This window comes from Magallana gigas, chromosome 9 (genome assembly GCF_963853765.1).
Source record: "Magallana gigas chromosome 9, xbMagGiga1.1, whole genome shotgun sequence".
In the NCBI taxonomy this organism is placed as follows: Eukaryota; Metazoa; Mollusca; class Bivalvia; order Ostreida; family Ostreidae; genus Magallana; species Magallana gigas.
In genome coordinates, this window is record NC_088861.1 from 42766792 (window position 1) to 42774158 (window position 7367).

The window sequence follows — 7367 nt, forward strand, 5'->3', positions numbered from 1 at the left end:
AGTAAAAAAGAGTTTGAATTTTTAATATTTTATATTGCGGCATTTTTGGGTTACAATTCAAAATAACAGCTTAGACATACATAGGCATGTAATTAAGAATACCAATTTATTAATATTTCTTTTTATATTAAATATCAAGTTTAGTTTGTAATTGGATTAGATGTTTATATAATTAAAAATTTAACTATATTAATAATTGTCTCAGTGCATATGATTTTATAATTACTAAAAACATAAAGCTCGCATCCATCAAATTCAGGATGGAGTTCCCAAGTAGAGCTGCATTTTCCAGAAAGCACTTTCACTTAATTCGGTCTTCGATACATGGTTGACATGAATCAAGGTTTATCTTCTGTTCTGTTTATCTTCTGTTCATACTGTGTGACTGGCTGGATGGCTTTTGAACTTTTCTGTGGCCTCATTGATTTCCACCAGGGGGGATGTCCAGATCTTCTATAGAATCTATGTATAATAGATATTTGCATTAAAACTCATCATCGCTAAATAACTTCCTGTTATTTCATTTCATAATGAAGATCTGGTGGTAATGCTTATTTTTGTTGATAACACAGAAATTCTCAAACATACATTTAGGTATTGACATTCTTTAAGAAGAAATACCCAGTATATTAAAGGTCACATAAGTTTTTCACTGCTTAACTTGAAAGAGAGAGAGAAATTAGAGAGATGTAGCACAAGAGAGAGAGAGAGAGATATTTGTACAACAAATATTTCTCTTCAGATATAAATACCTATATACCTAAATACGTTTAAACATTTACAGAATCCAAGCAGGATACTTAAGCATGAATTTGATTTGAATCTACCAAACATCAATATACTCTTGAATTTCTGCTCTAATCTTAAAACACATTGGTATTATTGCATTACTTTTTTTGGATGGCGACAGATCTTAACACTTCACATCAAATCCCAAAGCTATTGTTATCGGGGCCGGTCATTCTTGTGAGTATGAGAATGGTTCACAGCTCTAAATTATTAGTTTTAAGCCAGACAGCTGAGCAGATGGAATCATAAATTCTGACTTGTTATACTAAGGACTTGATGTTTTTTTCATCAAAATTCTCTTCAATTTTTTACATGCTCCCAAAAAAATGGGGGGGGGGACTCCATGTTTATTCACTTTTTGATATGTAAATTTAAGAAAATTGTTTTCTGTGAGAAAAAGTTAGGGGGGGGGGGTCCCCCCACTCTTTACATCCTGATGCTACGTGCCTGCTTAAAAGGGTTGATTTAAAAATAGGGTGTTTTTTTAAAAAAGAAAACGCTGCAAATAAATGCATATTGACTGATAGAAGAAGTGAGGATAAAAGGCAAAAATTTCTGAATGAAACAGCATTCTCATGGATGATTTAGCGTCAATATTCCCAAATCACTTAATTTGCGGTAACTCCTACCCCCTACCCCCTTCCCCGACAAAAAAAAATAAGATGAAGAAAACACCTAACATTTCTCCCCTAAAAGAAAAGCTAATTTTGTGGAGGGATAGGACAAATCATCCAGTCATTCTTTAATTGAGTATTTATGTAGTATTTATTCCTTTTTAAGATATCAGTAATTCTCAGGCATGAATAACTTAATTATCATCAGTGCACTAGCTATAGCTTTATACCCGCTATCCATCTGCGCGTGCAACCAGATAATCTAAAACAATTGTAAAAATTAAAAGTCTACACCAAAGAAATTAATTGAAGAAATATGTGTATAATTTGATAGTTCCTAATGTTTTCAGTTTAGAAGTAAAGTGGATATATTACAAGGAGAGGACAAACATAGGCTAGCTATGCCTGTTGTCCAATCCTATTGAATTTTTTCAATAAAACATGTTTAAATAAATTAGAAGTAATTTAAAAGTGAAAAAGTCTTAATGATACGCGTTATCTAGTATTTTTGTTCAACTTAAATGTGCATATAATTCATTTCAATATAATATAAACAGTCACCATGTTAAGTTTGTTCCTAAAACATCAATTTACCTGTCTTAAAGTTAAAATTCATAATAAGTAATGAACTTTAAGGAAAAAGTTCTTTCCTAAGATATAACTTTAAGTCTTAATTAATTTTGCTTTGTGAAATGGGCCCCTGTGCACTCATTAGATTAATCCTTTCACATTTGTACAGGTTACAATTGTGTGATAATTCATTTCGGCAGATTAATCATATATTTAATATTTAACTTTTTCTTAAATAGAGCATGTTCCTATTCCATATGACCTAATATCTGTTTATGATTTTCCTATTTACAAAGTCTGATTTGAAAGATTTAAAACTCACATCATGTAAATGGAGTTTATAGTGTTACTGAATTCATTTGTCCCAAGAGGGCCATTTGCCTAGCAATGGTGTTGATAAGCATTTGTAGGGGAAATTGATAACCTGTAAAATGAGAAGTGGCTAGCCGATTACTCTGTTTCAAAAGAGCCTTGTGGGAGTATTAGTCCCAGAAGGACAGCTATAGTGTGAGATTAATTTTAAATTAAGAATAACAAACCTTAATCTTCAAGCATCTTTCATCTCGATCAAGCTCTGTCCAAATTAATGCTACCCATCCACCAGACCAGCAAACAATTCAAATGCAGTGATTTCAAACCAAAATCCACAAGGCAAAATATTTTGACACTGCCAATCATCATCACCTATAACATTACATTGTATTATGATTATATTTTAATTTTGCACATCATTTTCAAAATTTGATGATTACAATAATTTTCTTAAATATCAGATAATCAAGAATTTTGTATCAATTTAATCTAAATGCTTTAGATTTGCAATTACCTTGATTGTAGTAAATAAGCAGAAGAGCAAAAGAAACTCAGTTATGTATTTTAAACGTTTGGATATAATAAAAGTATTTATAACCTTGATGCAAGCATCCTGCGAAGTTTGCAACTGCAATTTCCAAACAATATTTCTGTTCACCTTCATAAAGTACACATGCAGCGTTGATCTTAAATTAAATTTGCGACCACATTTTGCATCTGTTCCTAAAGCAGTGATCTGCTGTTGAAAGCTCTCAAATTTCACACAGTTACTATTATTAGCACACCCCGAACATCTTATCAGCATCCAGTTAGTGATTGACATCTGATAGAGGACCTTAGCATGTGCATGAATGGCCGGTGGTGACATTAGCAAACCAAATGTAGCAGAGGAATATGGGCTTTAGGTCATGACATTTCTATTGACCATGCATGCTGAGAAGTTATTTACAGAATATACTGGAGTATTTTGATATTAGATATTTTCTAGTTGATAAACATGAGGTACTTCAAGAAAGCCAAAAAGTGAGTTGGTTTTTTTTTTACCTAAAATATCCTACTAATACCAGAGGTAGATTTGTAGATTTATCTAAACTACGAGTACACTATTGAATTATAGCTTGTGTATGTTGTAATTTTATTAGGAAGGGGGTGGGGGTAATTGTTAGCTAGTGTAAGATATAATTTACATATATATTAATATAATGATTGCATTTCATATGAGAACTGTAATTCAAATTTTACATCCTTTTACTAATGTTTGTTACTATCATCCAGCTCAAAGAATTTGACAAATGCAAATTTCTGGTAACCTGATTGTTTTCTCAAAGCTTAGGTCCTGTCACACCAGATTGCATTCCCCCAGAGTTTCACGATACTGTTATATTTCTGGAATTGCTGTGGGTTCGCTGGGAAATTCAAAAACATTGTACAGTTGTATTTTAAATTTTTACAAGGTGAAAATGTGACAGTTGACCAAGGGATTTCTACTCAGCTCCTGCGGCGTGTAACTGCATTCCTATACAAACTTTGACTAACAAATGACTGCGCTCCAACTGAGTGCTCATAATGTGCTTAGAGTTGTGACCTCGAGTTTACGGTGTGTGTGTGTGTGTGTGCACCCTTTTTCATCAGTCCTTATATTACTTAACCAACATCATATTGTTGTTTCAGCGGCTTGACACAAAGTTTTTGATTTTATATTTAAAATTGTTAAATTATGGGCTGCAAACCCGCTATCATCAGGAGTAATTTTGCACACTTGTTAAACAAGTTATTTAATAAGTGACATAATTAGCATGTCTTCTAAATTTCAATTGTGCTTATTAGCTACATGTGCAATAGGGGTGAAAATCATCCCTGCAATAATAATCACCGCAATGTATCATTATATAAATAGTGCCTGTTTGGGAGGGTAACAGTTGAAATTGACACCCCGAGGAAACCATTGTCAACCGACGCGAAGCGGAGGTTGACAATGGTTTTCGAGGGGTGTCAATTTCAACTGTTATCCTCCCAAACAGGCACTATTTATTTTGTTATACTGAATGTCTTAATTTTAAAGAAAACATCGTAATAACGTGAATTCTACGGCGAACCGTACGCGCATGATTTTCGCGCATGTAACATTTTTAATGTTACCCGTTGCTAAGTGCGTTGCTAACGCTGAGGGTAATAGAACGGATTATGAACTGCGTCTTAACCAATCAGATTTCAGTATTTAACATGAAAGTATAACAAATCAATTTGCATCATGATAGATATTAAAAATAAAATCAGGATTTTCCAGTAAAATGTTGACAATCGCACATCAATTATTTACAATTAATTTAAGCAAAACATTTTTAAGTCCAATTGCACAGAAGACGAACAGACGGATATTCGGACGGACGGACGGACAAGGTGATTCTTATATACCCCCCAAACTTTGTTTGCGGGGAGTATAGAAACAATAAACTTAAGGTCAGTCGCGGGTTTACAATTTTGCGCCCTCTGCACAGGGTATTGCACAATACTTAAAGGAAATAGTTTTAATGTCGTAAAACACAAATGCAGAGTAAAATGTTCTAATAAAGATTTCTGTTGAAGTGAAAAGAGGAACGTTCCTCAGATTCTTTGTGAAGATTTCTGTTGAAGTCAAAAGAGGAACGTTCCTCAGATTCTTTGTGAAGATTTCTGTTGAAGTCAAAAGAGGAACGTTCCTCAGATTCTTTGTGAAGATTTCTGTTAAAGTGAAAAGAGGAACGTTCCTCAGATTCTTTGTGAAGATTTCTGTTGAAGTGAAAAGAGGAACGTTCCTCTGATGCTTCATAAGTTTTTATAAGAATAAGAGGAACGTTACTCATTTTAAATGTCTGCGTAATGCATTTAAATGTCAATGACTCAGGAAAATTCCATCAACTTTGACTTGTAAAGGCTTATTTTTGGCAAAAAGGGGTGTATATGGATGCAGATATGAAAAACAGGGTCAAAAAAAAGGAATTTTGATTTTCCCTTTTTGATTTGGATTGTGTTACATGTATTACGGTATTAAACTTGAAATCACCAACCACCTGGAGAACCAGCTAAAGGCTGGTACACTTAGCGTTGGTGGTAAGGACAGATAACTCTGCCTTCACTAGAAAGGGAGCATCATTTTTAACTCAGTCTGTATCCAACTATGTTCAGAAAAGTTGATCATCAAATTAATTTTAATATGTACCTTATGTTAGAGAATATGAAAAATTGTCACATCAACAAATTTTTAACTATTTCAAACTTGCAAGGTTGATTTAACTATAATATAATACTGAATGTCATGTGTGTTCAAAGAAACTTTTGCATAGACTGAAAAATACAAGTTTTGTAAGTTATCAAATGCAAGGTTATGAACCAATATTATTTTATGCAAATAAAGAAGAATTCATCATTGATATTGTGTCATTTCCCACTGAACAAAAAATATTTTTTTATAATACATGTACATGTATACCCAATTGGGTCTTGTATAATTGTAATTCATGCAGTCAGGTAAAGTCATTTTCTTACCCAGGTCAAACCATTCATGTCTGATGAGTTGAGGATAATTAATCATATGTTGGTTATTGGAAACAGAACTTGTGTGTTGTAGTGTTAAGTGCCAGTCGTTTATATATGTTGATGCATACCCAAAGACACCACAAACCAGGTTCTTTTGACAATGTTTTGTTACATAACATGTTGTTTGTATTGTAAAATAAATTGTTTTATGTAAAACTTGTTTTACTTCTTTATTTATAAACAAAAGCTGCTTGCTTTTTTATGGTTGTTGGATAGTTTATGCTACTGAGTAATTTAAAAAATTAAGATGTGAACAGATTTGAAATTTTGGAATTAAAAATTTTAGCAAGGAAATGGAGCATTACATTGAACAGGTTGAATAAGAAGGTTTTCTACAATGCTGTACAATATTTATGTCAAACAGATTCTCCAATCCAGTGATTCAGAATGAGTTGCAAAGCATGATAGTCTACAACATGTTTACATTCAATAAACGCACATGATTTTGGTCCGTTTTATACACAATATTTATTTGCTTGCTGGAATATTTGTACATCTTCATTTTTACTTTAGAAGGTAAAAGTGGAAAGATAACGTACCATTCACTTTGTTCCATGCTCACATTGAAAAATACTGTTGTTTTAGTTGATAAATTGTTGCTTCAAAAAAAGATAAGTATCAAAGGACTGGCAAACACACGCATACAAGTACAAATAGATTTTGATGATAAAAAAAAATGCATAATTGTTTATTTGTGACTATCATTGTGCACTAGAAATAAATACTAACAGGTAACTGTACATTTTTAACTTGCGTAAATAGCCACGGTAGTAGAAATGTACAAATATACAAATGCAGAAGCGTTGTGCGTTAAGCATTCTGATGAATGTCCCTGAAGAAAATATCAATGCCATTCTACCAAAGTTGTCCCAAATCTGGGTTCACGTGAAAAATCAGTACTCACTGCTTCTAATTTAATAGGACATACCTCTTTTTTGAACATTGACAATGGGGTATTTGAATAGGTTGATATAAGTCCTCGTATGCAATATTTTTCAAATGCGATCATAGAAATTGAAGTTCATACATGATTGTCCATATTAAGTTCATAAATTCTTAAAAATCATTTAAAATAAGTTTCCAAAGGAGATTTCAAAATTGTACATATTTTCAATACCCTTTGAATACACCGAAACTTGTAGTAGCCCACAATGTCTTGCAACTCATTCAACTGATTGGTTTGTTGTTAAAAGTAAACAGATGGCTAATTTAGTATGCAAATTTATTCCAATGTTACAAAATCTAGTGGTCTCGACCTAATTAACGGGCGGTGCCTATTTACAGCAGTGTTCAGCTTTAATAAGTAAGATGTATGTTTCTAATGGAAAGGTAATTTGATAAATGCTTTCAATCTTTAATAAATGTACATGTATTACAGTGTTCACATTTATCAGTGAGATTTTCATCATAAAACTGCACAGTAGTCAATCATGAATCCAAGGAGAGTTACAGCAAGTTGGCTTAGAGTCAGAATGATATGAATTCTCTTGGACTTCAAATTCCAGT